We start from the raw sequence: 26,841 nt of genomic DNA, 5'->3' as shown, positions 1-26,841 counted from the left end.
CTAAGGCATCAGAGTTCAATGGATTTGAAGAATGGGCAATAAAACAACTTTTGTTAAAGTTTAAATTCGACCAGTACATTTCAATATGCTTTGTGGGTGATAAAGTGATTCGATCGTGTCTCTACAAGAAAAATAGTCTGATCTACCCACAAACAACTGATACACTAATTGAATGCATGGACTGAGTAACTTTGAAAGCTAAAGTTCCATTCCTCACACCACGTAAATCCACTCTTTTCCACACAACTTACCATACCAAAACAAAATTTATGTCATATGGGCTCACAAATCCATAGCTAAGTTGATAGGTCTTGCCGGAACTTCTAGTATGACCAACTATGGAAGTCCTTTTCATGAAAAGAATAGCTTGTATGTATGCATATTTGATAGGCATTGGAAGCGGAGGAGGCTAGATTCAAGAACTAGTGTCGTACACCCACATATTTCATGATGGATAAGCTAGACATGGGGTCATTTCCACTATTTTTGAATGATGTCTATTCGAGGTAAGATCAAGGTGTTGTCCAAAATCACCATATCAAAATTGAGAAGCATTAACATCAATAAAATCAACATAATTAGCGGCATGACCATCAAGTTTTCTCTCATAAAATGTGAGGCTTTATGAGACAAACTAATGCAACTCACATTTAGGAAAGGAACCAATTCCAGAATTGTGATCTTCCTCTAACTCAAAGTTTGTAGGTGATGTTGGAATAGAAGCTCGGAGAGACTAGACTACAAGATAATAATGCATTAGATCCCTTTTTGCACTTAGCCTTTCACGGGTGATGCTACTGGCCATTTTGTTTATTAGAATTACGCATTTGCTCAGATAGAGATGAGTGTCTCCAAGATACTGTTTCAAATTACTGATACACTAGAATTAGTTTTGTGAGCTCACGGGCTAGTACAATTAACGAGAGATTATACTAGAATTCTTAATCATTATATATCTAGATGGGGGGGGGGTTATTGAAATTTGAAACTAGGGCCAAAATCCACATGGGTCATCTTATTTATGAAAACTGATATTTTTCTTGGATTCCTGTCTCTGAGAGGTGTAGGATTGATCTAGAGATCATCTCATTCTGACATGTAAAAATGAAGTTATGAATTCATTTTGATTATGGTCAAATTGTCAACGTCGACTAGCAAACCTATCTAGGCTCAAAAGCCAAACAATCACATATATTCATACTCAACGTTGCATATAAATAGTAGGTGACTTAGCCTCCTTTGGACACACTCATCTTCACACTTCTCTTTCTCTCTCTCCTCATTCATTGGGTATGGATTTATGGGCCTCTCTCTCCACACATCTGAAATTTTAGGAGAGCAAAATTTCAGGAGTTCGAAATTTTAGGAGAGAGAAATTTTAGGAGAGTCAAATTTCACGAGTTTGAAATTTCACGAGAGTGAAATTTTAGTAGTCTAAAATTTTAGGAGCATGAAATTTCAGGAGGCCGAAATTTTAGGGGACCAAATTTTTGGACAGTTTGACGACATGTTGACCAACATGCATTGACCTCCTTTGAATTTTTTGTGAGGGTTATCTCTGTTTGGGCATATCACATTTCTGGGAACATAAATCAATGCTAAACATTGATTGTTGACTATCATTGACTATATCTAAGGCTAAATGCAGGTGGGTTATTTGAACAGGCTTTTACTGGGCTAAATTTGATAGTTTTGAGGGCTATTTTATCTTGTAGCCGAAGTTTACTCAAGTTGACCAATTTGTTGAGGGTCAAATATGATTTGCTGATGAGCGCTGAATTTTCTGGTTGTGTGTTGTGCCTCTCACATCTGTGTGGACTCCTCCTCCAGATGCCTTGTACGTCTTATTGTGTTGTGTGTTCCTAACAGAGTTGGGTTTCCTCCCATCTGAATTGGGAGTCACTTGCACCCTTCCTCTCTTTGGTGAAAGAAACTTGACACAAGTAACACAATCACTCACCAGGCAAGTGAAACTCACTACTGGAAGACAAAGCAGACCACTCTCTTGTGCTAACCAACAAGAGCTAAGGCAAATGTTTAAGATAATGGAAATTGGGTCATCATATCTGATGGGACACCCACACCAAATGGTGTGAGGTCTAGTTCGGACTTCATACTGGGGTGATCCCTGAATGTTGGTGGGTCAAACACCATCAACACCATGCTATACTTTTCTACATATATAAAATTTGATGATTTAAAAATACTACCCTATTTGTCTAAACTTTTATACCCCATTTTCATCAGAGGAGAAAATTTATCTTTAGTAGTGCTAGGTCCAATGCTTACTCCTGGTCCTCTACCTTTGGTGAGGAAAGGTCTACTTTCAACAGAGCTACCATTTTTCTTTGCGTTGGAAGCCTTCAATGGGCTCAATATATCTCTTTCATACCTTCGGCCTAACAAACTCTTCAATTAACTCACAGTGGCACAAATTTTCATCATATCATTGTTGTGTCATTTCTTCTCATTCATATTGTTTGCAGATAGAGAGCGGTTAACCTATATAGGAGAAGCAGATTTCTTGCAACTCTTTTTCTTATTTTCATGTTCTGCATAAGAAAAGGATCCTATCTTTCGATAAAATGAATTGAAACCAAAGCCAGATTTCCCTGGAGAGGGTTTGGTATTTTCCTTTTTAAGATCTATAAAGTTGGGAACAGATGTAGCTAATTGGTTTCTAGCCATACTAGATTGATTTATTTTCTTATTTGAAGAAATAGAAATGGGAGTTGTAGTTAAACAAGGGATTGGTTTGGATGGTCTTGTTTTCCCTGCTAGATCCTTAGAAGATGGAGGAGAAACCATCGCAACAAGAGCATAATTTTTGAATGTAACTTTCGTACTTTGCTTATTACCTGTATGTTCCTTGAATAAATCGTCAATTTCCTCTTCTCCATCCTTTGCAGTTTGGGTCCAAACATTAATATGGTTAGCAAGATTTCTCTTCCCTTAAATGTCTACTTTACTCTATTCTAGGAATTTCTCCATCACCTTAAATTTTTCTTCATTCTCCAACCTTTTTGAAGCCTCTATCTCCCTCAACTTTTCTTCTCGTTTCAGCATGTATAAGTCATATTGTTTCCCTCCCAGTGAGAAACACCCATCACCCAACTACGCTTATTTCTTCATGTTTTCAATCATTTCTTCCAAAATTTGTAGATTCAAATACATGGAAATTTTGAACATTCCAGAGTTATCATTTATTTCCTTCTCAGTGGTTGATTCTTTCAATGCCATACCTTCATAATGTTCAACATTGATGTTCATTACTAGAGCATCAGGTCCAACATGGCTTTTGAATTTGCCAGCAAAAGGTGCTTAAAGATTTCTGGCCTTCTTCCTTAACTCTTCATTCAAATAAAGTTTGGAGTTGCATCTTTCAACAAGGTTCCTTGGAAATAGAATGGGTTCATCTACCTTCAGCTGCAATTTCATCTTGGTATTTTGAAGAACATAATTCTATAGACAAATATGTTTCTCATTTTCATTGTTGGTGGATTGTGGAAATGATCAATCCATGCTCATGTCACTCTCTCCACTAAACCTCCTTGAATTGGTTTCTCCCATAGAAAATAACATTTGATTTTCAAAATCTACAGTATTTATACAACCTTCATTTGAATCACTTATGTTGTTTTTCTTGTTTCAAATAGACTCATTGTAGCTTGAATGCTCAATCTTCTCGTGACTGCGTCATAATTATTATTGTTTTCATGACTTGCAAATTCCATATTCAAACATTTATCTATGTCATGGGAGTTAATGGTTGTATTTAAAGCTTCCTTCTCTTAAAATTTAGATTCCCAACTTCTCTCATCTATAGCCATAAAATCATTCAATCTAGCATTAGGTTCATTTGTGACTTGAAAATTTTTCCCTTCACTATCAAGCACAATCTTATCATAATCCTTAAAGTTCTCAGTGTTAGCATTATGAAAAGACTCTGAATGACCAAGTGGGGGGCCATTAGAATGACAGGGCTCCGACTCTTTCTTTTTTTGTTGAAGATTCCCAAAAGAAGAAATAGAATTTTGTTTTATAAACATATAAACATCCTTCTTAGAAAGTGCATCCACTGACATGGACCTTGATTGTCAATCAAGTTCATCATATTCAAATTTCTCTACTGGCCTATTCCTTCCATTTTCATTGGATCGTTTGGATCCTAACCGGTCCCTAGTTTTTTTATATTGGGTACAAGCCTCTCTACAATACATAACCAAAATGACAGTTTATAACACATGAAACGTAGAATTGTCTCTATCTTAGTTATTTTTGTCAAGAAAAAGGTTAAAACCTAAAACATTTATGACATCAATATCCTTGTTGCACTTTAATGGGAACTAAATCCTCACTTCAAATGAGTAGCTCCAAATAATTGTGTGAATTGGAGGAGGTTCTCCAAGTGATCTACTAAAACCCTGCATCATCAACATGAGCTTTTTCCATACCTAGTTATTTATGTACTACTATGAGTTGGGAATCAATGGCATGCAAAAGTTCCTCTCTGTAGGAATATTTAAATGTTGTAATTTTGAGAAGATAGTAACCAGACAATCACAATATAAAATAGCAGGAAGATGATCCTAATAGACTACACTTGTCATGATTGTAACATATATTAGAAAAAAAATATACTCACTTAAAAGTATCTGTCGATTATGTCTGTAAACTCACGTGTAAAAAAAGCATTCAAAGATCAGAATAATGTGAAGGGACATCCAAAAACACAATTATAAGAATAATCATTGACTCATAAGTTTTCCTAATAAATAATATAGCTATACTTAAATTTTTTCCAGTAGGGGTTCATGTTCAGTAGAGAAAATGCATATTTGTAAAATTTTACCTTAAAGGATTCTCTGCAAATGTTGCTATCTATATAAACCACAATATATTGAAAACTAATCAGCAAATATGTCAAATGTAATCCGACTATGGCATGCGAATTTCTATTCCTATTTTTAGATAAAAAGAGTAGTCTAATGCCAAAATTCAAATATCATATTGTGCAATTGATTCTAAATGCAATGTATGTAATCATTAATCTTCCATGCCTTATGTATTGAAGTCATTTTTAAAGATACTTGTTACTCATGGAAAACTATAAATTTCATCGGCAACATTCTGGAAAAATAATCTTGTTATGTCTTAATATAAGAAAAAAAATCCAATCGATCATTATGCATAGAGAGAGAGAATTACCCGTGAATACAAACTATGCAATCTTAGAGTCCTCCAACTAGTTTCCTCCAACTGTGCAATCTCGGATCCAATATGTTTACCCGCTTGATAACTTCAGGATTGTTTATGAAATTCGAGAATCACCGATGGAGCTGAAGCTGCCTTCAAAACATTCGAACAAATTGATCAACTCTACATTCAGGGACTTCAAAGTGCATATAAATCCCTGAGAAAACGTCTTTAGCACGAGAAGAATCCGTTTTAGATTGTCAATGGAAGACTAGAAGCTACCAAGGACAATCCACTGATATATTTTGTGCGTCCTCAATTTTATGCAGGTCAAAATGCATTTATATATATATATATATATATATTATCTCTGTTTAATTCATATCTTTGTTCTTCAGAATTTTATTTTGCTGAAGTAAATTTTCACTGCCATAGCTAATGGGAACGCGTGGAAGTTTGACAAGTATTATTATATAAACAATAAATTTAGTGTCAAATATTACTTGAACCTGGTTCTGGTGGACAAAGAAGACAAGAGATACTTCAAGCAACAAGAAATTAAGATGTATCGGCTACTTGAATCTTGATCGAGAAAGCAGGGTATATATTTGAGTAAATGGACTTTTATGTATCAAGGCCACTCTTGTAGCTCCATCACATAAAACATGGTATTAAAATGGATTCTGCTATAATATGGGTAACAACCTTTTGTTTGGTTTGGTAGAAGGAACATCAGACATTAAAACCTTCAATGTTTAGAAAGGTTACAGTCAAGTGATATAGAAGTTTCTGGGCCATTTTGGAGAAAGGATTGATCTATTGCATGTAGTAGGATTGAAGTCTTTGATTGGTTTATAAATTTAAGCATTTGGCAGCCTGGCAACTTTAGGATATTATTATATTGATTTATTTTCCTGTCCATAATCCAAAGTCTTGATTATTTCCATGTTTTACCTTAGATGTTCACTGCTGAATTTGTCAGAGTTTTCTGCCACTTTTGAAATAAAGACCATTTTTACTAAATATTTTGTATTTTTGTTCATATTTTTAGCTCTTCATATATTGGAAATTGTGTTCATTATTTATAGTAAATTTTTTGCTAAAATGCCACCTCTATTATTTAAATTTGCCATCGTCGGGCTTGTATACTTCTAATGAGCACTTGATTCCACTCACGGGAATTTTGTTGCATACTTTTAAAGGCACTAAAACTGATCATCTGCAACATGATGCTTCTCAAATTTGGAGATTAGCACTTGGACCCAAACTTCTACTGTCCACAGGAGATTTCAATCACCAGCAACACATAGAAAAGTTCCTCGAGGGCCTTTTTGTGTAGCAGGCAGGCTGTACATTAATCCTCTACTCTCTTCTCCATTGGTTTGTTTTAAGTATTTCAAATAAATCAAATCTATCTATGTTGATGCAGTTTGTTGCATCAAAGAGGGTGTTTATTCTGTTTCATCAATCTCAGACTCCTCCAACTGGCTTCCTCCAACTATGCGATCTTTGACTCCAAGATGTTTACCCACTCGATAACTTCAGGATTGTTTTTGAAATTCGAGAATCTAACCACAAAACAATATCAAAAATCATTTGGTCAACCATACCATTTTCTCCAACAAACCTTAAATGGTGGCCAGGCCTTATATCACACCATATGTTGGACTTGAAAGGAGAGCGCATTCATAATGTGTTAAAGGGGAACCAAAGGAAAACTTGATAGAAGTCAACATTATGAATTAATTTATGAGCTTTTTCAAGATATATACTCAGTTCTGGGACCCTGAAGATTGACCTTAAGCTTCAAGATCTTCATCAGTTCACTTCTATCGATACAATTAAAGGGAAGTCAAACACATGCGTTATGATGAAAGAACAATGTAAAAAAGGTTACACAAGTATTACTTACCATGTGGATGGTGCTGTAATGTATCATTCGGAACAAACTCATAAAAAAGCAGTCGTTGTCTACCAGTTATGCAGTAACCCACCAATGAGGCAAGGTGATGATGATGCACACAACTAATTATTTCCACGTCTGCTTGAAACTCATGCTTTCCCTAGCTCCCACCATCTTTGAGCTGCTTCACTGCTATAGTTTTTCTTCCTGGAAGAACGCCTTTGTGTACATATGCACATCCCCCCTATCCTAATAGATTTGTCCATGAGAAGCCATTTGTAGCCGTCGCTATATCGAGAAAATATCTCGCCTATCATGGAGATGGGAATGATTTGTTTGGTTGTTTCATTGGCATTGGCACTGTGTTTGAATGTTTCACTAGCATCGAAGAAGAAAATGAAGATCTGCGACAAGGGATGGGAATGCAATCGGGTTTATTGCTGCAACCAGACTATATCACAGATTTTCATAGTGGATAATTTCGAAGAAATCTCCTCCAAGAGGAATACCCCAATGGCTCATGCGTGATGCTTCTGGGATTACTATTCCTTCATCAACGCGACTGCATAGTTTGAGGGTATATGGTTTGGTACTATTGGAGGACATCTGGTGCACCAAAAGGAGATTGCAGCCTTCCTTGGCAATTTCGCAGCTGAAACTTGTGTTGAAATCTAATTTCAATGCAGACGTTCTCACCCAAAACCGCCAGAAACCGTTCAACAATCCCGCCTGAGAGTTCTCGGGCCACTTTCCGGTAAAGGGACTTTCCGTATATTTGAGCCCGAGAAAATTTGGAGTTGACGCATGGCTGTCCCCTTACGTCACCATGTCTGACATTCTCGGGACATAAAACTCTGCAGAAAATGATCTCCCGATATTCTCCTCCACTGTTCGATTGTTTGCATACGAACCTACATACGACAAACATTAACTATGTTGCGTGGAGTAAATCTAAGTTTTGGTTGACCATACCTTTATTAATGCTTTGTCATAGGTGTAGGTAATGCATTTAGTTTTTATATACGGCGTGTATTTAATTTGTCGTTGACCATATGTATTGCAAAACCCATAGTAGTATAGTATGTTTTTTCTTAACGAGTTAAGAGTAATATGCTCGTGGTTATTTTTGGTTGCACATGGGAGATATGTAAGAGCGCAACAACGAAAGAGAACAGAGTGAGCCCAATGAAAAGAGCTCATGGGTTGTAATGGTGGTGTTGGCCATCGTAAAACTCAGGAGTAGCGAAAAACCATGTGTGGTTTTGCACAGCAGTGCATAAAGAAAATGGTGGAGCGCATTTGTATGTATATGTAAATTTTTATTACAGCAGTAAAGTGTCTTTCACAGCAGTGAATGTAAAAGGGGATTTACAGCAGTAAACCCAGCTCAGTGAATTCTCAGGTGAAAACAGAGTAAATGTTTTTTGTTGAATGTATTTTTTTTGTGTGGTGAATCCCTCTCAGCAAAGAGGATGAATATGTATCAGGCATATATTTTAATGAATGGAAATGTTTTTATGGTGGTGAAATACTCTGTTCCTCAGTAAAAAAAAATTTAAGCTTCCCTGTGCACAAAAGATCCTGGAGTGAAGGAAACAGAGCATTGCCTCTGTGTGTTTGAATTTTTGTTTTTGGGATTTTCCCATTAAAATCCCCAACGGTGGTATCAGAGCAGGATCAGGCTCTTTAAAGAAGTTAAAGAAGCTGAAGGGAGAAGGTTGTTGCTGCAGCAAAACTTCTCAGGTAGACAGAAGACTCAGACAACGAAGGATTCAGGTATTCTTCATAACTATCTTGTTTGTTACTGAAGAGACAGTCAGCTGTTTTTAAATACACAGTCAAGGATTTAGAGGCATAGATCAGAATGCAAGGAATGGCCAGCACAAGCACTGGTATGGGTATGTTTAACACCCAACTCCCACAGTTTAATGGGAAAAACTATGACTATTGGGCAATAACCATGACAGCCCTGTTTGCCTCTCAAGATTTATGGGAAATAGTTGAATCTGGGTTTGAAGAACCAGCAGATGAAAATGAGTTCAATGCATTAACTCAGGGAGAGAGAGATCTCCTGAAGAGCAATAGGAAGAAGGATTCAAAAGCCCGTATGTTGTTGTATCTAGCAGTAGATCAGAGTGTGTTTCCAAGGTTAGCAGCAGCTAAGACAGCAAATGAAGCATGGCAAACCCTCAAAACAGCCTATCAAGGCATGGAGAGAGTCAAGACAGCAAAACTACAATCGCTGAGGAAAGATTTTGAGAATCTGTTCATGAAGGAGTCAGATAACATTGACTCATTCTTCACTCATGTGATTGGTGTAATCACACAAATGAGAACTCATGGAGAAACCATTGAAGATAGAAGGATTGTGGAGAAAATATTGAGGGTCTTACCCTCAAGGTTTGATGCCATAGTCACCACCATTGAAGAGACAAAGGATCTCTCAAACTATTCAGTTGATGAGCTACATGCATCACTGATAACACATGAGCAGAGGTTGAGTAGGAATGAAAACTCATCTCTTGAGCAAGCCTTCAAGACCCATATGTCTTTTGGAAGAGGAAGAGGTCAAGGCAGAGGAAACAAAAGAGGAAGAGGCAGAAGCCAGAACAGAGGTGGAAGGAATAGCCCAGCAAATGCACAAGGAAGAGGCAGCAATCCAAATCAGAACCAAGGCCAAGGTAGCAGCCAACAAGGAGGACAACATCATGCTCAAGGACAAAGGTATGATAAATCTAATGTTCAATGCTATTATTGCAAAAAGTATGGAAATTATGCAAGTGATTGTAGAAAGAAACAGCATGATATGAATAGTAAACAAAATGCAAATGTTACAAGAGAAAACAACAGTCAAAATAATGTGTTGTTAGCCTGTAACATGGCTAAAACAAACAGTGAGGACATTTGGTTTTTAGACTCAGGTTGCAGCAACCATATGACAGGGAACATAGCCTTCTTTTCTGCCCTAGATAAAAATGTGAAGTCAGAGGTCACACTAGGAACTGATAGCAAAGTCTCTGTTATGGGAAAACGAGAGGTAAAAATATTTACAAAGCAAGGAGAAAGGAAAACCATAACAGATGTCTACTATGTCCCCAGAATGAGATGTAACCTCTTGAGTATTGGACAGCTTGTCCATAAGGGGTACAATGTTTTCTTTAAAAATGATGTATGTACCATCATGGATATAGCACCCAGCAAAAGATGCATTGCTGAAGTGAAGATGACAAGGAACAGAATGTTCCCTCTTAGAATCAGGGCAGATTTGAAAAACAAGAATGTAATTGCAGCAGTTACCCAAGAGGCTTTCCAAAGCGTGCCAAAGGATGAAAATTGGTTGTGGCACTTGAGATTTGGACATCTCAATTTTGGAGGTCTAAACTTGTTGAGCAGAAAATGAATGGTAAGAGGATTACCATTGATAGAGAAACCGGACAGCCTATGTGAAGGCTGCATATTGGGGAAACAACGTAGAGAAAGTTTTCCATCAGGGAAGAGCATAAGGGCAAAGGCACCCTTAGAGATCATCCACTCAGATTTATGTGGACCAATGCAAAATCCATCATTAGCAGGCAGCCAATATTTCCTAACATTCATTGATGACTTTACAAGAAAGACTTGGGTATATTTCCTCAAAAACAAAAGTGAAGTGTTTGAGAAATTCCAAAATTTCAAGGCATTTGTGGAAAACCAAAGCGGGCTGCATATAAAAGTTTTGAGAACTGATAGAGGAGGTGAGTATATCTATAAGGAGTTTCTACGTTTTTGTAGAGAAAATGGAATTCATAAACAGTTTACAGCAAGGTACACTCCGCAGCAAAATGGAGTTGCTGAAAGGAAGAACAGGACCATCATGGATATGGCGAGGAGCATGTTGAAGGCAAAGCATTTGCCAAATGACTATTGGGCTGAAGCTGTAAATTGTGCAATTTACATTTTGAACAGGTGTCCTACAAAAGCAGTGATGAACAAAGTGCCGGAAGAAGCATGGAGTGGGAGAAAGCAAGGAGTCACCCACATGAGATTTTTTGGATGTGTGGCCTATGCACACATACCAGATCAGCTAAGGAGGAAGTTGGACAGCAAAGGGGAGAAATGTCTTTTCATTGGATACAGTGAGGAATCCAAGGCATACAGGTTGTATATCCCATCCACCAAGAAGTTTTTCGTCAGCAGAGATGTTCAATTCATTGAGGAGGAAGCTTGGGATGGAAGCATAGAGAAAACAGTCAATGTTAAAAACTGTTTGTCTCATGATGAAGATGAAGAGGAAGTGGCTGAAATGAATCCCCAAATAGCAGCGACAACACAAGGACAGGAAGGGACACCATTGAGGATAAATGAGAGTGCTTCTCCAAGCACACCACAATGAGGAAATTCAAGTGCATCTTCAAGCACTTGCACACCAAGTGAAAGAGGTAAGAAATTTAGAAATCTAAGCGACATTTATGATGAAGGAATGAATTCCTTATTTTCCTTGTATTGTCATGTTGATGATCCTATTCATTTCGAGGATTCAATCAAAGATAAGAAATGGATAGAAGCTATGGATGAGGAAATGAATGCCATAGAGAGAAACAAAACATGGGACTTGGTTGAGCTACCAAAAGGCAAAGAAGTCATTGGAGTGAAATGGGTCTATAAGACCAAGAGTAATGCTGAAGGCAAGATAGAAAGGCACAAGGCAAGGCTGGTTGTCAAAGGGTACAAGCAGCAGTATGGGAGAGATTATGAGGAGACTTTCGCACCGGTTGCAAGAATGGAAACCGTGAGAGCAGTGCTGTCCATAGCAGCTCAAAACAAATGGAAAGTCTACCAAATGGATGTGAAGTCAGCATTCCTAAATGGAGTGTTAAAGGAAGAGGTTTATGTTGAACAGCCTCTAGGCTATGAGAAGAAAGGTGAAGAGCACAAAGTGTGCAAATTGAAGAAGGCTCTTTATGGGCTGAAGCAAGCGCCAAGAGCATGGTACAGCAGGATAGATTCATATCTATTGGATAATGAATTCGACAAGTGTGAGGGAGAACCCACTGTCTACATCAAAGAAAAAGATGGTAAAATTTTGATTGTTGTCTTGTATGTTGATGATGTGATTTTCACAGGTAATGATGATCAGCTCATTAAGAATTTCAAATCAGTCATGAAAGAGGAATTTGAAATGACTGACATGGGTTTCTTGAGATACTTCTTAGGCATAGAAGTAGAGCAAAATGAAAAAGGAATTTTTATCTCACAAGCAAGATATGTAAATCAAGTTCTGGACAGATTTAACATGCAAGAATGCAAAGCAGCCATCACTCCCACAGTGATGGGATTAAAACTCAGCAGAGAGGACAGCAGCAAGGATTTTGATCCTAGTTTGTACAAGAGTATTGTAGGCAGCCTTATGTATTTAACAGCTACTAGGCCTGACATTATGTATGCTGTTAGTTTAATTTCCAGGTTCATGGAGAGGCCAAAGGAGGCACATTGGCAGGCAGCAAAAAGAATTTTAAGGTATGTCAAAGGTACCAAAATGTTTGGCATTTTATATAATGTCTCAGAACATTCAAATTTGGTTGGATACACTGATAGTGATTGGGCTGGAAGTGTAGATGATCGGAAAAGCACTTCCGGTTATGTTTTTCATATGGGTTCAGGAGCCATTTCATGGGCTTCTAAGAAGGAGTCCATTGTATCATTGTCTACAACAGAGGCTGAATATGTGGCAGCTACAGCAGCAGCATGTCAAGCAGTTTGGATGAGAAGGATGTTAAGGAGCTTAGGCCAAGAGCAGGCAAAAGCGACAATGATTTTTTGTGACAATAGCTCAGCAATTGCATTGTCAAAGAATTCAGTGTTTCATAAGAGAACGAAACACATTGATACAAGGTTTCACTACATTAGAGAATTGGTGAACAATGGAGAAATTATCCTAGAACATTGCAGGACTCAAGAACAGGTAGCAGACATCTTGACAAAGCCTCTGGATCAGAAGAGCTTTGAATTTTTGAGGAAGTGTCTTGGTATGACCGAATGCCCAGCAGTTGAAATTAAAGGGGAGTGTTGAAATCTAATTTCAACGCAGATGTTCTCACCCAAAACCGCCAGAAACCATTCACCAATCCCACCTGATAGTTCTCGGGCCACTTTCCAGTAAAGGGACTTTCCGTATATTTGAGCCCGAGAAAATTTGGAGTTGACGCGTGGTTGTCCCCTTACGTCACCATGTCTGACATTCTCGGGACATAAAACTCTGCAGAAAATGATCTCCCGATATTCTCCTCCACCGTTCGATTGTTTCCATCGCTCTCCACCGTTGATTGTCCGAAGCTGCATACGAACCTACATACGACAAACATTAACTATGTCGCGTGGAGTAAATCTAAGTTTTGGTTGACCATACCTTTATTAATGCTTTGTCATAGGTGTAGGTAATGCATTTAGTTTTTATATACGGCATGTATTTAATTTGTCGTTGACCATATGTATTGTAAAACCCATAGTAGTATAGTATGTTTTTTCTTAACGAGTTAAGAGAAATATGCTCGTGGTTATTTTTGGTTGCACATGGGAGATATGTAAGAGCGCAGCAGCGAAAGAGAATAGAGTGAGCCAAATGAAAAGAGCTCGTGGGTTGTAATGGTGGTGTTGGCCATCGTAAAACTCGGGAGTAGCGAAAAACCATGTGTGGTTTTGCACAGCAGTGCATAAAGAAAATAGTGGAGCGCATTTGTATGTATATGTAAATTTTTATTGCAGCGGTAAAGTGTCTTTCACAGCAGTGAATGTAAAAGGGGATTTACAGCAGTAAACCGAGCTCAGTGAATTCTCAGGTGAAAACAGAGTAAATGTTTTTTGTTGAATGTATTTTTTTTGTGTGGTGAATCCCTCTCAGCAAAGAGGATGAATATGTATCAGGCATATATTTTAATAAATGGAAATGTTTTTATGGTGGTGAAATACTCTGTTCCTCAATAAAAAAAAATTTAAGCTTCCCTGTGCACAAAAGATCTTGGAGTGAAGGAAACAGAGCATTGCCTTTGTGTGTTTGAATTTTTGTTTTTGGGATTTTCCCATTAAAATCCCCAACAACTTCATGTGGTTGCTCTTTTTCTACTAGTGGAGTTTGTGCTACAAAGAAGAAATGACTTCGGACCAGCTTCACTCTGATATAATCAATTCTATGCAGGGTTTTCATAAAATTCCCTTAATGGAGATCCAAGGTAGTGAAACCGATGGATGCATTTGATGGGACAACCGTACCCCTCCATCTCTGCAAAGCGACATATTTCGGTGTCATCCACTCCCCTTTCCAAACCCTAATCTTTGTATTGGCAGAGCCACTGAGGATCAGATCACCGATGGCCTCCAAATAGTGAATGGAGTGAAGGTGGCCTCTAAGGAAACCATAGTAATGCATTATTTGGTCTGAGACATGGTCTTCCTCCCAGTAATGAATATATCCATCGTAACATCCCGCTTATAATATGTGCGAATCACCCAGAGCGAGGGTGAGTTGTTTCACAGGGATCGTTGAATGTTGAGAGTCATCATTAACTCGTGTTGCACTCGCCCATGATTTAGCTTATTCACAAAAATAGGTACCAAAAAAATCGATGAAGGTATTGAAACTCAACCCTGAAACCATAACTTCTAGTGAACCACTGGAAATTGTAGAACAAATCTAGCATGAACAAGGGACATACCTCAAGTTAGCACCTAGAACAGAAGTGACATTACTATCCCTATCCGATTACAGTGATACCACAGCAAAATAGTATCAGCAGCACTCACCCAGTGCTTCCCTTGTTTGCCAGTATGTGAACCAACACACATTTGAAAATCCAAGCCAAGTCGTAGAAAACATCTGCAGCTAAGGCATCAAATTTCAATGGATTTGAAGAACGGGACTCGATATAGATCTAAATATCTATCTAGTGACTAGTACCTATTTCCATATATTCCCAACGAATATTGGAGATTGATATTGCCCTACTGAACTATTCTTTTGCCTTTGTCTTTTTGGTTTGAATTAGATCATGATTTAATATGTTTAACCACGCACCCAATTTTGAACAATATCCCAATTTTGCACAATACGTGTTAAATTATGCGATGGATAGATATATTTGAAAGCGCTCAATTTTGAGCAATCAGTTTTAAATTTATTGGAAGATTTTCGACAGTAGATTTTTCACGTCTGTTTTTTTCTGACATTTGTTTTTTTAAATGGTGTGGAAAATAAAAACTTTTCTTTATCGTGAAATGTAACAAGAGTATGCATGTTAAATATTTTTGAGGTAAAAAGCTTCTAAGAGCTTAAATATTTGAGATGTAAGAGTGAGATACTTGACATAATGAATTTTTATGTTTTGGATAAGATCGTTGTTTCAATTTATATTTTATAATTTTCTGATGAACAGATTATGATGTTAGTAGTGTTTGGTAGCTTACAACAACATATTTTTCATTTTTTCATAACATAGGTTATTTCATCTACAAATTGAGTAGGGTTGTATTCATATGCTTGTGCACATCATTTAACCTTGCTCATTATATCATTTTTAGTAGCGTTCACATGTTTAGTGATAACCTATCTAGTAGCAATATCACATACATAGCTCCATCAGTAAATTGAGAAGAAAGTGGGGAAAATATCCATCTAAGCTGGGACGAGGACCTAATGTGACACGTTAGGCCATCATCGTCAGGGAGCATCATCACTAGTAGTTCACCTCCCATGAAGGATACCTTTCTAGATCTTCAATGCTAGTTTGTTATTTAGTCGAATATTTTGTTGTTTCTTAGACCCTTTGATATGTATGCATGCCAAATTTAAGTATTGACTCTTCAATTGGTGATCTCTTTGTAAAACTATAAAAATTCCATTGCCAAATGAATAAGAACCAATAATTTTTCTTTGGGATTCATTTATTGTTTACTTTTTCTATTATATGGGTGTTTTTTTTCATTTCTTTGTCGATGTTTGAGACAAATATCGTTAAACCTAATAAACTATTCTTCTACATGAAAATTTGCTAGGTTTTGACAACATACCAATAAGACGGTGAGTGACATACCTAGACCCTTAGTCTAAGGCATGTTGCCATTAATCCAACTTTAATACCATTTTGAAATAAATGAATGTATGATGTGATTGTCCATGATTTTAAAATTCAAGAATGGAGATGAATTAATCATGCACAGCAACATTTAAACATAGAAAACATAAATTGAATGCAACATTCAAGCATAACATTTACATATCAAATGATGAAGTAATTGGAATATTTATCCTTATAAATGTTTTACACAACTAGATACAAATGTCAAATATTCCATCCAACCATAGTTATTTTTGGACTAATATTTATCTCTATATTAGCCCACCCCTAATCTAAGGCTATGATTCTACAAAGGTGAGCATGCTCCTATGGATGTCTATAGTCAAAACTAAGAGACCAATATCTACTAAATTTAGAGTGATGTGACCCGTACAATAATTCCTACTAGCCAACTCTCTTTCGCATCATATTTGGCAATCTAAGGATGATATTTATTTTTATGTATCATAGTCCCTTATATAGAGCTGTAAGGAAGCTCTTAGTTTTGAGGTGTAGGAAATCTAGCTACTATTGGATAATGGATATAGAAATTATGTTGCATGTCTATGTTCATCCTTTGCCTTCTAATGTTACATGCATTTGGCTATGTAATCAACCTATTGTCTAATAGTTTTCCGGTACCCTAGTGTCCAGCATATGGTGCATCACACATTTCTCTTACCACTAAATTTCTCAATTCTTGAGAATTAGGAACATAAACTTGTGTTCCTTTTCTAGAGGTTTCCATTGTCTTCTAACATGTAGTTGTTAATTTTTTGGTGTGAATACCTTGTTGTAAGCCTTCATTAATTTGTAAATAGTGTTAGTTTGATCCTAATATTCCAAAATTATTCTTTTTAAGTCTATGTTGTATATGCTAATAGTTATAGCATGCATTACACTAACCTCTTAATGCTAAGTGCACTAACCTCTTTATTCTCTTTTCCCTTAATGTTGTTGATGTCAAAGTCAGATTCCTAGAGCATTCCAACCATCTAATTTTTCTATGTGAGTATTTCAAACTGCTATGGTCTATTTTCAACTCAAAATTTTATCCCATAAGATAACATCTTCACATTTTCAATGCATGGATAATAGTTGTAAGCTCCAAGTCATGGGTAGCATAATTTCTTTCATCTTCTTTGATTTTCTTTGATTCATATGACACACCTATCTTGCATAAGGGGTCCACCAAGACCTTCCTTACATGCATTTATGCACACCAAAATATTCTTATTTGGATCTGCATTCTTTAGAATAGGTGCATAGTTAATAAATATTTCAGTTATTGAAAATTATCTTCACAATTTGTAGTCCATTCATTCTATACTCATTTTTGTTGCACAAAAATAATTGAATGTACAATCTTATAGAAACCTTCAATAAATATCATGTGGTAACTAGGTAAACCCATAAACAGTCTCACCTTTGAAATATTCTTTTGGTGATTGCCAACCCTTGGTGGATTTCATATTCCCTAGGTCCATTGCCATTCCCTCCTCTAAGACATTGTGAACTAAATCATGGATTTTCCTTTGATAGAAAGTGCACTTTCTCAACTTGGCATACAAATATTTCTCTTGTAACACTTATAGCACCATCCTCAAATTTCACTCATCCTCCTCTTTTATGTTGGAGTGTATAAGAATATCACCCAAGAAGGAAATAACAAATTAGTTCATATAAGCTCCAAAAACTCTATTCATCAAACATATAAAACTAGCAATTGCAGCACGTGTTTCAAATTAAATGTTGTAAGGTGGTAGCATAGGAAAAAATCTCATAGAAGGAAGAAAAACGTTTATGAAATTTTGTTTCTTTACAGCTAGCTTTTCTTTTTTTATCATATGTTATATTTTAGTGAGATTTCAACAAGGAAATATTCAAGAATATGTTCAAAATGAAGGTAATGCACAACATCTAAATTCCAAAGGATTTATGAAAATGCTCTTCATTAAGATTCATGAACTATTATAAGTAAATGATTTAAATCAAACATTTCATAGCACAAGTAATCTCATATCACCTTTTATTCACAATGCAATGGATAACAGTTTTTGTTATAAGGGATTCAAGATAATGTATGTGCATATTGAGTCACTTTTATGTCAAATGTTTTTATGACTAGAAAATTTTAGTCATTTTGAGCCATTTTTATGTAGTTAACATTGCAGATGGATTTAGAGACACTCTTAAAGGGGTCCCTAATTTTAGCCTTGCAGATGGACTCAAAGACCCCTTTGTCTCTAAATTTAACACTGCAAATGGACTCAAAAGAGGGGGTCTTTGAATCCATTTACAGTGCTAAAAATTAGAGACAAAAGCGTATTCATAATTTTAGCACTGTAGATGGATTTAAAGACCCATTTGCCTCTAAATTTTAACAATGTAAATGGATTTAGAGACCCATGTAGTGAAATGTAACACTTCAATATCGAAATTGCAATTTTCCATTTCTGGAATGACATAATAAAAAATTACTAACATAAATGAGTAATTCATGTACTTGTTGTATTCGTTATTTGGTCATATTTTTTTTCTTGGACTATAGTAGTCATTTAAGTTAATCATTATTAGTTTTATCACATATTCAGTTGTATATTTTAGTGTTGGATTAAATTAGTCATTTAAGTTAGTCACTTTTAGTTTTGTCACTTATTTTCTAGTCGTGTATTTTATCCCTAGACTAAATTAGTCAGTTAAGTTAGTCATTTTTAGTTCGTTCACTTAAAATTGCTCAAATTTAGTAGTAATTCACTTGAAATAATTATGGTGACTAACTTTTTTAGTCACCTAGTCACTAATTTCATAATTTTCTACTAGTGAAAATCTTGATTCCTCACTCGTTTAGAGTAAGTTATGCCTCCATAGGACCAAATTAATTGCATTAAATGGAGTCCTAGTATGACAATGGTGTGTGTGCTTTCTCAAATCTGACATAATCCGTTTGATCAATTACTAAAGATATTTTTAAATATTTCATAACTTTAAATACCAATGATCAACTTATTAATTATTAATAATTAATTAATAACGTCGACATGATAAAATATATGTAGATCATAATATAATAAAATGAGAACATAGAATGCTTATCAACTTCTCCCGATGACTTTCTAGTGGCAAGGTAGATTACATAGCACCTACCTGAACTAGATGGATGTGAGATGGAAAGGAATGGTCTAACATGAGCCGATCACCTGAAAAGTTACGAAATGATAAGTGCGAGTAACAAAATTAAAACTCATCTAATAGTATTGGTGATTTTATTGACCTATTGCAAGTAAGTAGGGCTAGAATTTGGATTTACCTTTACTTGTTATATAACTTTTTTAAGTTTTGAGATTTTATGCTTGACGTCAAAGAATGATGTTCAATAATAAATTAATGCTTAATGAATTAAAGTTTGATTAAAAAATTACCTTTCAATAACATATTAAAAATTGTCACATATTTATAATAAGGAAAAAAAAAACGACCATAACACACAAATGACTTTTTCAATCTTGAATCTTGGTTTGAAATTGCATGGAATACTTACAATAAAATCTATGGAACTTGAAATCAAATGTATTTGACCAAGACATGCCATAACATATGTATATATATGAGACATGACCATATGAGATATGGGACATATAAAATGACCAACATAGTAAAACTATTGAATGTTTAATTAATTAATTAATATGGTTTATGTCATGAAATATGTAATATAATATATATTATCATATTTATAGATAAAGTATACATTTTACAATATATATTTTAGCATCACTTTGGATCATAAGATATACACTAATATTAACAAGATTGAAAAGATAGTATCTAAACCTTTTAAAACATAAAATACAAAAGTTATAATAAATAAAAATTGTCGATTTTTAATATCATGTTATAAGAGTATGTTATGGTTTCATATTTCATTATTACATTCTCATAAAGCAACCACTTAAATATCATATGTAATAAAAACATGTTTTGATCAATTTTTTTTCTTTCTATTTATCGCCAAAAATTAATGGAATCTTTCTATATATATATATAAACAACAAAATGAGTATGTATTAAATTAACATTAAATAAATAATAACAAACTCACTCTAATAAGGTTCCATATTGTACCCCATATCATTAAACTAGACTAACTTACAACTCCAAAACATTGAAAAAATACACATACTCAGCATTTTGAATCCAAATATGAAATCGATGACCACTCAAGTAGAGTTGCTTTCAATTATTTTACATGAATTATGAATTATATAAAGTTCAAAAGATGGATTTTCTTCTGAGAGAATTTGAGAGTAAGATGACTCTGTTGGCATTATGACTCAGATTTGACATAAGTGTTGTCCTTGATGACAACTCACTCAGATATCAGAGTACAATTCATCAGGTTAACAACTCAGAGTTACAGATCAAACTTCACAAAATGAGGAAAGAGAAATATACGCAGGTTCCCCTTGACAAAGTAGCATATACACACGGGTTAACAAATCAAAAAGTGTGTATAACATACACACATAGTTTCATAGAAGGAAAGGCACATACATGTTGGAAATCCAAATTTTGGTCCGTGGTATTTGGCCCATGGTATTTCGATCCATGGTATTGGTCCAAAATTATCTGGTATGAAGTATTGATCCCACGTATTTGTTCCAAGGTATTGGTCCTAAGTGGTTTTGGACCATGGTATTGAGAAAGGCCTAGCACTATATAAGGATAAGAAGATCATTAGGCCAAGGTACTCAAGTATTGAATATCTAATGATGAGCAAGATGTAGTGCACAAGTTATTGGGTTATGGTGCATAGCTAGATCTGAACCAAGGATGAACCTTAGCACTTGATGAAGGATAAGACCTTATGAGGGGTCAAGAGCATAAGGCTTGAAGTGAAGTATCTTTATGTGGTTTGATCATTTATCTAATAATTGGCACATGTTGTAGTCTATAAATATGATGATCTAGGTATAACTGAAGTCTGGAATTGTTGTAATGTATAAATCATCATTTACAGATCTGTATGCAGGTTCACTTTATAAAAGGCATGTATACACACTGGTTCTGCATATCAAAACAATGTATACATCTTATGTCTGATTTGCAAATCTGTACCTAAGTTCGTCTTGAGAAAGGTGCATATGCACACAGGTTCGACATAGAGAAGTAGTGTATAACTTGTAAAATATGTTTTACATGCTTCTATTTGTTGTTGCAATGTTCTAGGTTCTGGCTTGGGTTCTGATTACTGTGTTCTGGTTATAGTATTCTGAAAGATCTGATTGAAGGGGTGTCAAAGTGGTTGATTGGTTCAGTTGTGAAAAGGAGATTGGTTGATGCATATACATTTTGATTGAATGATGTTATTGATGGATCCAGTCTAAAAATTTATGAAACGTGGTCGTTGGAAGAAAAGAGAAGGTTGTAGCCTTCTGTAGGACGACACCTATGTACTAGTATCATCTAGTACAAGAGCTAGTGGTTGTGTCTCCCTTCCAGGAGAAGCAGGAGAATGAGAGAAAGTTGTAGCCTTCTGCAAGTAGAATCCTGTGTACTAGTATAAGTCTAAACCAGTACAAAAATTGTAAAAATAAGTTTCTTATTATTAAAAAGATATAGACGATTACAGCAGGTGGTTTTCACCCACATTGGGTTTCCACCTTATATCTTGTGTTCATGTGTGTGATTGTCTATTCTGTTTTTACTACACCTGTTTATAGTTTATATGGCTCTGATGCACTGATTAAAGATCAACATTTGATGAATTAACTGAATCATAAGTTTTCAGGATATACACTAGTTACCTTAAACACAGTTGTGTATACACGTGAGTTCCATTAACTGAAGTAGCGTATATAAATCTGATTTTGCAAATGAAAAATAATTGAATTGATAATGCTGATTCACCCCCCCTCTCAGTGTTATTTCCAACAATTGGTATCAAAGCAGGTCCTTCAGAAGAAGCTTCATCGCTTGAAGGAAGATCCATCATCATCAGTAATCAAGAAAGAGAGGGATCCATTACACCACCACTCTTTGACAGAAGCAACTTCATTTATTGGAAGGTAAGAATCACAACCTATCTACAATCTCTTGGAACAGAGGTCTGGGAAATCGTGGAAGGAGGATATACATTTCCATCAACAATTCCTACAGATGCAGCAGGTAAAAAGCAATATGAATCCATTGTCAAAGCTGTTACTACATTATTGGGAAGTCTGTCACAATCAGAATTTGTCAAAGTTATGCAGCTCAAATCCGCCAAATAAATATGGGACAAAATCGTTCTAAGCTATGAAGGAGACTCTCAGGTTAAACATGCAAAACTGCAAACTCTCAGAATTCAATATGAAAGTCTCAAAATGCACAATGATGAAAGTATAGCTAGTTACTTCATACGTATACATGAGATTGTTAATTGTATGAAGAATTTGGGCGAAGAGATAAAAGAATTTAGTTTAGTTGAGAAGGTTTTAAGATGCTTGTCTGCTAAGTTTGAATCAAAAGTATCTACCATAGAAGAAAAACAAGTTCTTTAGACTATTACTATGACATAGCTGCACGGAATCTTAATTTCTTTCGAGATGAGAAAAGGAGGTCCATCAGATATGAGAGAAGCCGCATTCAAATATTCAAGAAAAGAAGAAGAAAACTTTGTCAAGAACCTTCAATGGGGTTCCAGAAGATTCAGAGGTAAACTACCTTTCAAATGTTTTGCTTGTGGAAGAGTCAGTCATTATGCTGCCAAATGTCCTCATAAAGATAAGGTTGAGAAAGGTAAGTAATCTACAAAATGGAATAGAAAAAAAATTGTAAGTAAGAAGAGCTACTATATGCATGAAGATAGTGATGGTTTATCAAATAGTGATGGAGATGAAAATAGTAATGACTATAGACTTCTGATGGCTTTTGAAGATGATGATTTCTTGGATACTTTAGATGAAGATGACCTTTATGAAGAAATCTCTAAACTCAAAATCTTTTTAAAATAAAAGAATATGATTATAGATACTTTGACAGTCCAACTTGCTGAAAGAGAAAAACACAATGAAAAACTAGAATGTGAAATTGTGGGTCTAAGAAAGGATATTGAGAAGACAAAAGCTCTCAATCTTATATTTACTAAAGGATCAAAAACCTTAAATGAAATCATCAAAGTGCAGCATTCTCCTCTGATAAAGATAGGTCTTGGATATATTGAAGAAGCATCTCAAGCACAGAAGCCGTCAACCTGCACTAAAATCTATCTTGATGCAGTAAAGAGAAATGAATTGTTTTAAAAGCAAAGGCATAAAGAAGATCACCAGGTAAATAGGGTTAATTCTACTTCAAGGATGAATAGAAGCTACAACCAACCTCAGGTAGATCATACTCAATTTGCTTCAAGAATGAATATCAATAGAAACTACAATCACTAGGTCAGTAGATTCGTTAATCGTAGGAACTTCTTTAATGGCCAATGTTTTTCATGTCATAACTTCGGACACAAAGTTGTTCAATGTGTTGCTTACAAAACCATCATGACTAGAGAAGAACGAAATCAAAGGAATGTGACAGGGATCATTAAAAGGACCTGCAATAACTTTTCTCTTCTTGAAAATGAAATAGAATGCTCTATCTGTAACAACTTCAGCCATGAAGAATATTAGTGCTGGAGTAAATTTTGGCAAACATCTCAGAAGGAGAAAACTTCATTAAGTCCCAAAATATGGAGAAAGAAATAACCGCAAATAGAAAGATGTGGTATAGAACTATATGCAGAAGGACAAGAAAATTAGTGGTACATCGACAGTGGATGCTCAAAACACATGACAGGCGACAAAGAAAAACTTCATTCATATAATGCCTTAGAAAAGGAAAAGAAGGTCTCATTTGGAAATGAAATTCCTGCTATCATAAAAGGTAAAGGTTCTATTCTCTTAAAAGAAAAAGTTAAAGCTAGGAATGTTATGTATGTTGATGGTCTAAAGCATAACCTATTGAGTGTCAGTCAAATGTGTGATTAAGGAAATCATGTAGTATTTCTGTCAAACGGATGTGTTATTCATGAGCTTGATATAGGAGAAAAATTGATCAAAGGTATAATAACTCCAAACAACTTATACGTACTCAAGGGAGGACAACAACAGTGCTATCTAAACAAAAATGATGAACACTGGCTATGGCACAGAAGATTGGGGCATCTAAGATTCCCTCAAATAAGAAAAGCATGCAGATTCCAGGTTGTTCATGATCTTCTTCATATCAGCATTCCAGAAAATAAAATATGCAAATCATGTCAATTTGGTAAGCAAACCATAACACATTTCTATAAAAAGGAAGGATCATCTAGTAAGCCTCTTGAACTTCTTCATACTGATTTATGTGGACCATCAAGGAAAAGGTCACCTCGTGGAGAAGAATACTTTATATTGTTCATTGACAATTTTTTCAGAACGTGTTGGATATGAATTCTAAGGCATAAAGATGAAGCATTTGAAAATTTCAAAGCCTTCAAAGTGTTGGTTGAAATGAATCACATCGCAAAATCAAATGCCTCAGACCTAATCGAGGAGGGGAATTTACCTTGGATGAATTCTTTGAATTTTGTGAAGAACATGGAATAAAAAGGGAATTATCCACTGTAAGGGCTCCTTAGAAAAATGGAGTGGTATAAAGGATGAACAGAGCTGTTCAACAAATGGCTCATGCTATGCTATATGAGTCTGGAACTCCTGCTACGTCCTAGGGTGAAGCTGCATTCGTTGTTGTCACTGTTCTCAACAAAGCAAATGTTTGGGTAAATATAACTCAAACTCCACATGAAATTTGGTATGGTAAGACTCCTACTGTAAAATACTTCAAAGTTTTTGGAACAAATGTTACATCAAAAGGACTAATGAAAAACATGGTAAGTTTGAGCCCAAAGTAGATGAAGGTATTCTCCTTGGTTACTCTTCTCGAAGTAAAGGATATAAACATTATAATAAAATACCTGGGGAAATCATTGAAAGTATTGATGTTGTGGTTGATGAAGCATGCAAAAATTCAAAACAAATAAAAACCAAAGATTATGAAGATGATAAGGATTATCCTCCGACATCAAATCAGACTAATTCTGAAGAAGAAACCAATGAAGCACCAAAAGAAGAGATAGCGGTAGAATATACGACTTCATCTAGGTATGTTCAACAAAATCATCCAGAAGCTCAAATCTTAGGAGAAAGAGGGGCAGGTGTGCAGACTAGAAGAACCATTGACGAAGCATCAAGCTACCTAAAATAACTATCTTCCACTAAAACTCAAAATGTAAATGAAGCATGCAAAGATGAATGTTGGGTCAAGGCAATGAATGAAGAACTTGAGAAAATTGAAAATAATAATACTTGGGAATTAGTTCCTGGACCTCATGATAATAATATGATAGGAACTAAATGGATATTCAAAAGCAAGCGAAAATAAAATGGATAAGTTATTATAAACAAGGCCAGACTTGTTTGTAAAGGATATGCTCAACAAGAATGTATAGACTTTGAAGAAACTTTTGCACTTGTTGCTAGACTTGAAGCTATCAGAATGTTCCTTGCTCTTTCTAGTTTTCAGAAATTCAAAGTATACCAAATGGATGTAAAATTTTCCTTTATTATTGGAGACTTATAAGAAGAAGTCTATATTGAGAAACCAAACAAATTCATTCTTGTAAATTATGCAGAACTAAGGCTCTCTATGAACTAAAACAAGCTCCAAGGGCCTTTTATTACCTTCTTGACAAATATATCCATCAACAAGGTTTTTCAAAGGGATCAGCTGATAACAATTTATACACAAAGATTGATAGTAATAAATTGTTAATACTTGTCGTGTATGTTGATGATATCATTTTTAGTAGCAATGAAGAAGCCATGAGTCGAAATTTTTCTTCAATAATGCAACAAAAATTTGAAATGTCCCTACTTGGTGAGCTTACATATTTTCTTGGTCTACAAATTCAACAAAACAAAGATGGTATTTTTCTGCCACAAACCAAATATCTCAAACAAATCCTGAAAAAGTACGGCATGGAAGATTCTAAACTAGTATGTACTCCAATTGTAATAAGATGGTGTCTCAGCTCAAATGATGAATCAGCGACCGTGCATCAACCAACTTACAGATCCATGATTAGCAGCTTTCTTTATCTAACAGGTACCCAATCGAACATCATGTATGTAGATGGAAGATTATAAACAAGTATGTACTCCAATGTTAACAAGATGCAGTCTCATCTCAAATGATGAATCAGCAACGGTGCATCAACGAAATTACATATCCATGATTGGCAGCTTGCTTTATCTAATAGGTACCTGATCGAACATCATGCATGCAGTGGGAATAGTTGGAAGATTCCAAGAAAATCCAAAGGAATCATAGCTTCAGGTAGCTAAAAGGATATTCAAATATCTTCAAGGAACATAGAATTTTCATTTATGGTATCCTAGAGATACAGATCTTACACTTCATGCATATACAGATGCAGATTGGGTAAGAAGCATTGGTGATAGAAAAAGCACTACTGGTGGTGCATTTTATATGGGTTCCAAATTAGTGTCTTGGTTCAGCAAGAAACAAAGCTTAATTGCATTATCTACAACTGAAGCAGAATATGTGGTTGTTGCATCTTGCTGCACACAACTC

The sequence above is a fragment of the Pinus tabuliformis genome, chromosome Q (genome assembly GCF_031772625.1).
Source record: "Pinus tabuliformis cultivar Carrire ecotype Pingquan chromosome Q, CPIR1, whole genome shotgun sequence".
Classification (NCBI taxonomy): domain Eukaryota; kingdom Viridiplantae; phylum Streptophyta; class Pinopsida; order Pinales; family Pinaceae; genus Pinus; species Pinus tabuliformis.
Note: the sequence above shows the minus strand (reverse complement) of the source record.